The sequence below is a fragment of the Schistocerca nitens genome, chromosome 4 (genome assembly GCF_023898315.1).
Source record: "Schistocerca nitens isolate TAMUIC-IGC-003100 chromosome 4, iqSchNite1.1, whole genome shotgun sequence".
NCBI classification, from domain to species: Eukaryota; Metazoa; Arthropoda; class Insecta; order Orthoptera; family Acrididae; genus Schistocerca; species Schistocerca nitens.
In genome coordinates, this window is record NC_064617.1 from 182,682,548 (window position 1) to 182,694,572 (window position 12,025).

A 12,025-nucleotide genomic window follows, 5' to 3' on the forward strand; every position below is an offset into this window, starting at 1 on the left:
AGCTGATTTTCGAATACTACCTTATGTATTGGAGGAAAAAAACCCCAGCATCCAGAAGGTGATGAACGAAAGCTGGTAGGCGTGTTTCTACATCTGAGAAGTGATGTATATTAAAATTTAGCGCCAGCAACGAAACAGTGGCTAGAACCCCACTATGAGGATACAAATCAGGTTTGCTTTAAATACAGGCAGTAACGGTAGTGAGCGTTAGTTACCTTTGAGATTCGACGTGGTGAGTTGATGTTAGTCACGAATGCCTTTAAGGCGACAAAGACGCCATTATCAATACTTCACTGAGGTCGAGTAACGGGTTACGAGAAGCTGGATGCAGTACTGCACAAAGATTTGGCAGGAATGTAGCCACCGTGCATGATGGTGCCAGTGGTGCTCCCCAGAATGTACGCTCGAAAGAGAACTGGGCTCCAGAGGACCACGTGGCATTACCTAGAGGACACACCATTGTGTTCGGCGTATGGCTCTGGCGCGTGGTACTGCATCTGCAGCAGTAATCTGAGCAGCAGTTGGCACCACAGTGGAACAACAAACTGTCACATATCGGTTACTTCAAGGATAGCTCCGAGTCCGAAGCCGTGTAGCGTGCATTCCACTGACCCCAAACCACCCTCATTTGCGAGAGCTAATTGGAGTTCAGGGAGGATGAAAGCTGGTTCTGCTTCGGTGCCTGTGATGGCCATGTGTTGGACAGAAGGAGGCCAGTTGAGAGCCTGCGACCACCCTATGCGCGTACTAGACGATCTAGACTTATACCTGGAGTTATGGTATTGGGTGCGATTTCGTATGAGAGCATGAGGGCTCTTGTGTTTATTCCACGCACGCTGACTGTCAGTCTGGTGTTTCGACCTGTTGTGTTACCATTCATGAACAGCATTCCAGGAGATGTTTTCCAACAGGATAACGCTCGTCCACATACCGCTTTTGTAACACAATATGCTCTATAACGTGTCGACATGTTGCCTTGGCCTTCTCGACCACCAAATGTGTCTACAATCGAGCACATATGGAACAACATCGGGCAGCAACTCCAGCATCATCCAAAAACAGCATGAACCGTCACTATATTGACCGACTAAGTGCAATTGGCGTGGAACTCCATGCCACAAACTAACATCCCGCACCTGTGCAACACAATGTGTGCACAATTGCATGCTTGAGTGCAACGTTCTGGCAGTTACACCCGTTATTAAAGTACCAGCATTTAACATTTGCAATGGCTTATATCACACTTACATTAACCTGTGATCTTGAAATGTTAATTACTTAATTACGTTATCCAGACAAATTTATTCTCGAAATTCTATTACTCTACATTAATTATCTTTTGTTGTTCCGATTTTTTTCCATCATATTCAAACCAAAAATAAACAATTTTTCCCAGATACAGATATTTAGAATGAGCATAATAATATAATAAATGATAAATGAAGTCCCATGCTTCTTTACAGAGCGTAGGGGAACGATGCGGGAGACCCGCACCGCCTTACTAGGCAAGGTCCTAATGGAGGTGGTTTGCCGTTGCCTTCCTCCGACCGTAATGGGGATGAATGATGATGATGAAGACGACACAACAACACCCAGTCATCTCGAGGCAGGAAAAATCCGTGACCCCGCCGGGAATCGAACCCGGGACCCCGTGCTCGGGAAGCGAGAACGCTACCGCGAGACCACGAGGGGCGGACATAATAATATAATAGCTGAAACTAATTTACTCTGAACGATCCAAATATTTCTTAGACAATAATCTCACTCTGCACAGGTGACTTTAGTGTGGGCACCAACAAGAGGACCATTATCAGCCTGTAATAACTTTACATACGAGTACACAGAGTCAGAGTGGATAACTGAGATAAGCTACTGTTACTGAAAGATCTACCCAATAATACCATCAACCTTCATCATCTACCGAACCAGTGCTAACGCCCAACTACACAGACAAAAAAAATGCCGCGCAATACAGAATAATTTGTAAGTATTATATGATGATGAAGTCACAATCTCTCCATGAGCAATATGATCTCAATAAAATAGTATACAACACTTTTATACAACATGGCGCCACTGTGTGCTATAATAATTCACATGATACCATTCGTAACGCCTTCACTGTGCTTGAAAACCACCACAAAACGCATAAGCGTATTTCACCTCTGCCGGTGCACGCTGCACTACTATCATTTACTCCGTGAAGAACTATCAGCATCACACTAAGGGGTGTGGGCCACATAAGCACAACACTGTGCTCTACACGATTTTGGAATAACTAAGCTCTCCAACGTTGCGCGCCTCTGGCTGTGAGATGCCGTCTTGTACTGGACAACGGCAGAAGATACTCTCGAAATAGATATTGTCTATGTACAGTTGGACATGCCACACATTGACCGTTGCCACTCTAAACAGCTCGCGGCGCAGGTCGAATGTATTCTCTATTCCAATGTCTCTTGCTTGCTTCCTGGCGGTCAACGAAATCCACTCGCTCCGCCACGCGTGTTGCGCCGTCCGTGGATGACCGCAGCCAACCCCTTGACCAGACAAGGTGATGCAAGACGCCTACAAGGCCCCACGTCACTCCACGACTTGTCCGGTGCCCTTACAGTGGCTGTGGTATCTCTAGATGATGTGGCCTCTCTTCTGCTTCTTACTGCTGTCTCCATCCGACGGCGACTCCCTGATCAGGAAGCTGAAAAAAGCCAGAGCACCATAAGAGTACTAGGCCCCTGGTGCTGGACCACAGCTGGTCAGCCGTTGCCAAAGTGACCACTGGAGCTGGCCCAAGTCGATGTCACCTGTTTCCCCCGGTGCTCCAGACTCTTGTTCCAACCCAACACATCCTAGGCCAGCCCACAAATACAGACAATCCTAGCCGATGTGGCACTTGATTGTTAGACATTTCCATCGCGACCCCAGCTCTGGCCCCCAGAAGATGTTGATGGTTCCTTTCTGCAGTGCCTCCGCCTATACACATGTGAGGAAAGATCGGAGTATGCAGTTGGTGTCACTCGCGCTGCCGCACGCGCCCTCCGGCTGGAATCGAGTCACTGACCCGCACAGCACGACCAAATCATCTGCAGAGGGGGGGGGGGGGATGGGGGGGGTGGAAGGCGCATCGCTCTGCGAAATTCAATTTCTCGGCACATACGATACACTATGAAACACACAAATAAGTTGAGTTTGCATTACTGGATACTCGGAGAAGCTTACTCCAAGTACCCATACAGCCATCCTAAGCAGATTTTCCACAATTTACCTAAATCATTTTAAGTGAATGCCTCGAAACGGTTGGTTAAATGACATAATGATCAATTTCTCCCTCTATTTGCAAACAGCTTAGGTGTCGCTTCTTCACTAGTAATCTCGACTTTAAATTCTTATTTATTTCTAATGTACTACCAATTTGTTGAGTATAATTTCGTATACGGATCTGTGTTGTTCATGCTTAGCTTGCGTTGACGAACACCAGGGTTATTGTTTTCTTCCTTTTATTATGACTCTTCAGCTGCAGTGCTGTGTAAAACAGAATATGGAGCTATATCCTGAGAAAGGCTCCGTTTTATGTTATACGGCCATGAAAATTCTGTTCAGATACTGTGGAATATTCAAAATAACATATTAGGTCATCCCCCAAAGCGCGCCAGTCAACGTTTCTTGAGTGTTGTAAACAATTCTAAATTTTCCAGGCAGTCTTGAAATTATAATTTATTTTTGATGTCGTCTTGTCTACTTGTAATGCTGTAAAGGACGTATCTGAAACATACAGTTATTTGTTGTGTGTCTAGTCTTAGAATTATACACTCCTGGAAATGGAAAAAAGAACACATTGACACCGGTGTGTCAGACAAACCATACTTGCTCCGGACACTGCGAGAGGGCTGTACAAGCAATGATCACACGCACGGCACAGCGGACACACCAGGAACCGCGGTGTTGGCCGTCGAATGGCGCTAGCTGCGCAGCATTTGTGCACCGCCGCCGTCAGTGTCAGCCAGTTTGCCGTGGCATACGGAGCTCCATCGCAGTCTTTAACACTGGTAGCATGCCGCGACAGCGTGGACGTGAACCGTATGTGCAGTTGACGGACTTTGAGCGAGGGCGTATAGTGGGCATGCGGGAGGCCGGGTGGATGTACCGCCGAATTGCTCAACACGTGGGGCGTGAGGTCTCCACAGTACATCGATGTTGTCGCCAGTGGTCGGCGGAAGGTGCACGTGCCCGTCGACCTGAGACCGGACCGCAGCGACGCACGGATGCACGCCAAGACCGTAGGATCCTACGCAGTGCCGTAGGGGACCGCACCGCCACTTCCCAGCAAATTAGGGACACTGTTGCTCCTGGGGTATCGGCGAGGACCATTCGCAACCGTCTCCATGAAGCTGGGCCACGGTCCCGCACACCGTTAGGCCGTCTTCCGCTCACGCCCCAACATCAAATGGCTCTGAGCACTATGGGACTCAACTGCTGAGGTCATTAGTCCCCTAGAACTTAGAACTAGTTAAACCTAACTAACCTAAGGACATCACAAACATCCATGCCCGAGGCAGGATTCGAACCTGCGACCGTAGCGGTCTTGCGGTTCCAGACTGCAGCGCCTTTAACCGCACGGCCACTTCGGCCGGCGCCCCAACATCGTGCAGCCCGCCTCCAGTGGTGTTGCGACAGGCGTGAATGGAGGGACGAATGGAGACGTGTCGTCTTCAGCGATGAGAGTCGCTTCTGCCTTGGTGCCAATGATGGTCGTATGCGTGTTTGGCGCCATGCAGGTGAGCGCCACAATCAGGACTGCATACGACCGAGGCACACAGGGCCAACACCCGGCATCATGGTGTGGGGAGCGATCTCCTACACTGGCTGTACACCACTGGTGATCGTCGAGGGGACACTGAATAGTGCACGGTACATCCAAACCGTCATCGAACCCATCGTTCTACCATTCCTAGACCGGCAAGGGAACTTGCTGTTCCAACAGGACAATGCACGTCCGCATGTATCCCGTGCCACCCAACGTGCTCTAGAAGGTGTAAGTCAACTACACTGGCCAGCAAGATCTCCGGATCTGTCCCCCATTGAGCTTGTTTGGGACTGGATGAAGCGTCGTCTCACGCGGTCTGCACGTCCGGCACGAACGCTGGTCCAACTGAGGCGCCAGGTGGAAATGGCATGGCAAGCCGTTCCACAGGACTACATCCAGCATCTCTACGATCGTCTCCATGGGAGAATAGCAGCCTGCATTGCTGCGAAAGGTGGATATACACTGTACTAGTGCCGACATTGTGCATGCTCTGTTGCCTGTGTCTATGTGCCTGTGGTTCTGTCAGTGTGATCATGTGATGTATCTGACCCCAGGAATGTGTCAATAAAGTTTCCCCTTCCTGGGACAATGAATTCACGGTGTTCTTATTTCAATTTCCAGGAGTGTAGTTTTACTTAGCTTATCGACAGATCTGGGCTATTTGTGAAATATATAGAATAGTAACTACATCGCGTCGTCCACAAAACTTAATTTAATAACTTGATTATATGCAGTTGCCAACGGCCTTGCCACAGTGGTAACAGCGGTTCCCGTCAGATCACCGAAGTTCAGCACTGTCGGACTGGGTTAGCACTTGGTTGGGTGACCATCCGGTCTGCCGAGCGCTGTTGGCAAGTGGGGTACACTCAGCCCTTGTGAGACAAACTGAGGAGCTACTTGATTGAGAAGTAGCGGCTCCGGTCTCGTAAACTGACATACAAGCGGGAGAGCGATGTGCTGACACATACCCCTCCATATCCGCGTCTAGTGACGACTGTGGTCTCAGGATGACATGGCGGCCGGTCTGAACCGTTGGCCCTTCATGGCCTCTTCGGGAGGAGAGTTTATATGCAGTTACGCAATCTGTTGCATTATTCTTCTCAGTTAAATAAGATAAATAAAACTTCACTGGAGTGAGTCATAGGCCGCAGCTAGTCTGTACTCCAGTTTTCTTTTAATGGTTCAGGTTTCATTGATTACAACATTCGTAAAAGAAGTAAAGCAATAACCGTTTTGTGCAACGTTTCGACTGGACTTCACATTTGACAATTACCAAATTACTATTCAATTTTTCTGAGTGGTCGCTATGCACTGATTATACATTCTGGAATATACATATGATGAAAAAATGAAAAGGACAAACTTCGGGGGACTTTGGAGGGCGCCTTCAGGACCAAATTGAAGACAAGAACTCATGCCCGGCAACATCATCCAACGACACTACAGAGCTTCCAAATTATAGGGACCAATGCCTTGTAAGGTGAGCATAAGCGCAGAATCTCCTACGTCCCCTTACATTTCATTCAGTGAAAAAAAATTGTGTGTAAAGTAATATGTTAACGAGCTCCTCGTCCAGAGAGCAAGGCCCAAGGGACGCCAACAGGCCGCCGTGTGATTCTCTGTCATGTGACGTATTACATACGCGATATGGAGGAGCGTGTCGTCAGCACAAAGCTCTCCTGGCCATTTTGCCGACTTTCCAGGACTTGGAGCAACCATTTCTCGAGCAACTAGCTCCTCAGTTGAAGGTTTATCACGCTAAAGGGGCTACGCAAGAAATTGTACTTTCTAGGTTATTCAGAATAAACTGTATTCAAATTATGTGAACATAAATAAGCGCTAACTCCACATTAACACTTGCTCGTTAACTTTAGGGAAGCAAGTTGTCACTTGGCATGATCCAGATGTAACAAATGAATACTGACTACTCGAAATGAATTTGCACTGAAATACTAAACGGGCTAAGTGCATGAAACAAGTCTTTTGATATGTCTACCTCTAGTAATCATTTTACAGTTCAGTCTTGCCACAATTCACTGTAAATCTGTTTTCGCACTTCAGGTATGTATTCCACCTACTTTTGAGGTATCTTTACTTCTCTGAAAATCCTTTTGCATCAGTGATGTCACTGAATATATTCATTTTGAAATCTTTACTTCACTATCCTTTTTGCAACACTCCTCTATTCCTCTATTTCAATTCCTCTATTTCACCAAATGTCTTTTTTGTCTGATTTACCCCAGACGCGGTGATTTTAATCCATTAGGCATAGCTTTATGAACCTAGATGTGTTAATGATCATGTCGGCCGCCGGCCGCGGTGGTCTCGCGGTTCTAGGCGCGCAGTCCGGAACCGTGCGACTGCTACGGTCGCAGGTTCGAATCCTGCCTCGGGCATGGATGTGTGTGATGTCCTTAGGTTAGTTAGGTTTAAGTAGTTCTAAGTTCTAGGCGACTGATGACCACAGCAGTTGAGTCCCATAGTGCTCAGAGCCATTTGAACCATTTTTTTTTTTATCATGTCAGCCGCTTATTGGTCGTACACATAACTACCTCGTGCCTGAGGTGGTTGCTCATTGCGAGTTATTGCTTTGATGTTTATTACATCATCAGGAACAAAATGGTCCCTCAACTTTGCTGTTTTTTTAAAAATTGATCCCTTTTAGAGTTGACAGTTTTTCTATTACTTTTGCTGAATTATTTCGATGGTTTCTACTGCCCATTGCACAGCTAATGAAGACAGGCAAGAGACAGGCTACAAAACGGCAGGAGCAAGCGGAAGTGTACAATCTCTCTGTGCAGTTCAGCCAACTCATGTAACACATTCTGAACTAACCCCATTTAGCATGAGTACTTGTCTTGCCATCTACGGGCCTTTGTAGCACCTACATCAGACATCATTGGAGACGTGTCAACGCCCTGTTCACGTACCACTTACCGATGTAGAAAACAAGAATTATACAAAGCTGACGCTTACTCCCTTTAGCATATAAACCTTCAATTGACACCGTGAGGCTGAATTCACCCCGTACCAGTCCACCCCGTACCAAGGAAAAATCCTAATCAATACTGACATGAGAATCGAACCCGGTTCCTTCACACGGCAGCCGTCTAGCACTCAACTACGAAGGCGGACAGAAGTAACACGTTTCATGAAACATTAATTCAAATCCCAGAATGTGTAGCATTTCGCTTAGAATGAAGTACCACTCAGAAAAAGAAATTATTGAAGGAGTATTGGATTCATCGTTAAAACATGTGAAGACATATGTCGTAATTATTGAAAGTCGTCACAAATGACGTAGAGGCACTACACCAGGTCGTTACTCGAGAAGAAATACTCCAGGAGAGTGACTGAAACCAGGTCAGCTATGGCCTAGGAGGAGATGCGGACTGTTAGGAACGAAAGAAACTTGGCTCAGGGCGAGAGAGCGTAAATTGGCGGAGTTATGCGAAGGAATAGTACAATAACTAACAGTTCTGAGACAAAATAGAAAAAATACTGAGGGAAGAAGATAGTGCTGAATACTGATTAAAGAAAAAACTCGAAAAGTTTGTTTTTGATGAAGTGTAAATAATAAAAAAAAATGAGGTGTGCAGTGCACTATTTGGGGAAATGGGGTTCACGGCAGGGATTGTGCATGAGTGAGCTCAGTTTTACAATGAATTCATTAAACATAAAATATACTACTCAACAATACAGAAGTTTGTTTTCAGTCCAATACAGTCTTTGAAGGCAAGGTCGAGTAAGAGAGTAACGAAAACAAAATTCAGATTGACTTCGCCCCAGGAGATAGAATCGTGCCATCAACAATAATAGTTACAATGTATACGACCCCTGGCTACAGGCAGAAGAATGACAATAAATTTAGCTTCTGAAATTAAACACAGAATAACACACTGCAAGACAGCTCTCTGGCTTGATTATGGTTACTTCATTAGCACTCGACTTAATCTAGATTTACCACTAGTTCCATCACCAACGAGTCACTAAAGGAAAGCTACTATCCACTAACTAGAGGAGTACCTACGCAAATTTCTCAATATAATTTCCTGTACAACGTGGCGTACAAAGTAAATAAGTTTCGCATGAAAAAGTAAAAAGATAAATTTAGGTAGAATGGCATTAACAGAGTCATGGTCATCGCACAATAATAAAAAGAGCACCTAATGTACAGGGGTAAATACAAACTCAATCGCCGCGCGGGATTAGCCGAGCGGTCTCTGGTGGTGCAGTCACGGACTGCGCGGCTGGTCCCGGCGGAGGTTCGAGTCCTCCCTCGGGCGTGGGTGTGTGTGTTTGTCCTTAGGATAATTTAGGTTAAGTAGTGTGTAAGCTTAGGGACTGATGACCTTAGCAGTTAAGTCCTATAAGAAAAAAATGGTTCAAATGGCTCTGAGCACTATGGGACTCAACTGCTGTGGTCATAAGTCCCCTAGAACTTAGAACTACTTAAACCTAACTAACCTAAGGACAGCACACAACACCCAGCCATCACGTAAGTCCTATAAGATTTCACACACATTTGAACATTTTAACAAAATCAATCTCATTCATGGTGTATAAATAATGAAATCAATATGGCTCTCGCTTTTGTAGAAAAAATCCCCACGCCCAGCATGGCACCACACAACGATAACACACTGCTTTATATCCATGGATCTTCCGTGTGTAATATTGCTGATCGTCTGACACACTCAAACCACAACCTATACTCTTCACTGTTCACTATGTTGCATCACTCACCCGACAAAAATACCGCTGTATCTGTCGCTACAGCTCCAGTTAGTGTCCCTCTTGAGATATGAAAACCGCTGTCAGCGTCTCCACTGGAATTACCATCCTCTCACCCGGGAAATGACACTAACAAACTGCCCCACTGAGTTGTTTGTGTCCACACAGCAGCGACACCCCACTTTGACCGTTAGTGAGATCGCACAGCAGCTCTTTGGTGCACCAGTTTGGATAAATGGTTCAAATGGCTCTGAGCACTATGGGACTTAACTTCTGAGGTCATCAGTCCCCTAGAACTTAGAACTACTTAAACCTAAATAACCTAAGGACATCACACACATTAATGCCCGAGGCAGGATTCGAACCTGCGACCGTAGCGGTCGCGCGGTTCCAGACTGTAGCGCATAGAACCGCTCGGCCACCCCGGCCGACAGTCTGGATAAAACTCCCCGTTCTTGACTCTACACCAACTCAGTGTATCCAGCTATTCCACAGGCAAACACTGGACTGCACATATGGTTCTGTTCACGACACGAAACGACTTTCCAGCTTGATCGCTGCTTAATGCAAGACCGCTGCCCAGTCTCAGCTCGGAATGGCGGCAGCAGTGCCACAAAAGCTACGAACCGTACTCGCACTCCCTAGCCAAGCGCTAGCGCGAGAGCAGTGCTAATGCTGCTGGCTGCGTGGGTTAGGGAACAAGACGTGCCAAGAATTACAGATTCACGGCACACGGTTAACAGGTAACAACAGTGGGAGGTAACAGTTGGTGCTGTAATATAACAGTGACAAATGGAAGTTATAATGCAAAACAGAGGAGGTTAGGTCTCTCTTATTTCAGTAAATATCTGACCTCCGAATGTAACTCAAGAAAGGACTGCTGCACACCATCGAAGGTCAAATCATCTTAAGACAACAAAGAACTGATTTGTGTCGCAAGAGTGCAGCATAGTTCTTCAGATGAAGAAAATGGCTTGGGAATGTCATCGTTGTTTGCATGCAGTGTTTCTAAATAACTTCCCTTGCAGTCAGATCCCATTCATAAACGCAGTCAGATTCTGTCTCGAATGAAAAACAGCCCACAGTTGCACTAAGTTATGTTTATTTTGAAGCATAACAGAGGTAGTGGCGGAGGACATGTGGCACCATATGTAATTTTACTTACGTTCGAAACTGGCTTATGTCTGTTGGTGTTGACGCAGCCGCTGGGCTAAGACATTTCTCATTTATTAGTGTGTGTGACTTCTGAAGAAGGCTATATTATTATAGCAGAAACCATGGTCAAGGTTTAAAATAAACATAAGTTTGAGGAACCTGTGGGCTGTTTTTCATTCGAGACGATTTCGTAGCTGTTGCTGTTGTCGCTGCCACGATGAAAATAATGCAGTCAGATTCAACAAGAAGGATAGGCATATAAATTACGTTGTACTTAAACATTGTAATACAGGTAACGGTGAGAGCGGAAAGTAGGTGATGGTTGTGTGAGCGTAAATTCTATCAGTATTTAGATATATTTATTTACCAATTTCAACAACCACAAACGCTTATGGAAGATGGCACAGTTAGGATATTCAGCGTTCAGTTTACCACAGCACATAAGTTAATATCTTTCGCCGGCCGCGGTGGTCTCGCGGTTCTAGGCGCGCAGTCCGGAACCGTGGGACTACTACGGTCGCAGGTTCGAATCCTGCCTCGGGCATGGATGTGTGTGATGTCCTTAGGTTAGTTAGGTTTAAGTAGTTCTAAGTTCTAGGGGACTGATGACCACAGCAGTTGAGTCCCATAGTGCTCAGAGCCATTTGAACCATTTTTTAATATCTTTCATAACAGAGGACACCACAAAATAACATGCCCCTTTGACTTTCACCGACTTTACCATAAAGGGGCTAGAAATATTATACCAAAAATAACAAAAAGGAAAATAAGAAAACACACAATACTCAGTCTTACACCAGGATACGAAAGCCTAATACGCACCCAGTCAAAGCTGACACACTAACTTATACTCAACATGGAATTAACAAGAGAGCAGGAATCAGCAATAGAATACACCAGCCAATGTTACTCTCTGCTGGGCTCAATAAATGAGAACAGGAAAACAATGAATGCAGGCGAAAAGGAGGGATTAAAATTTCACTGAACACAACGACGTTACAATAATACCTTCCAACTGTAGTGGCCTCACAGTGGTTGAAAATTGTCACATCTTGCTAACTTAACTGTGTCAACCCAGACACCGTCGTCTGCATAACAAGAATACACTGGTCACAACTGGCACAGCTTCCTTTAACCGTCGTAGCCAAAATATCACTGCAGCTAACATAGACTCCAGACCACACTGAGTTCCCTGATTTAAGAAGACAAACAATATCCGCTGCCCCTGACCAATGCCCGGATATTTACATCAATCGCTACGGTACGAGGTTCGAATCCTGCCTCGGGCATGGATGTGTGTGATGTCCTTAGGTTACTTAGGATTAAGTAGTTCTA

At 45.8% G+C, this 12,025-nt stretch overlaps 1 pseudogene; it reads left to right on the top strand.

Moving 5' to 3' along the window:
• Positions 1–5,537: 5,537 nt before the first annotated feature.
• Positions 5,538–5,655, top strand: LOC126254175 (5S ribosomal RNA; annotated as a pseudogene).
• The last annotated feature ends 6,370 nt before the right edge of the window (positions 5,656–12,025 follow it).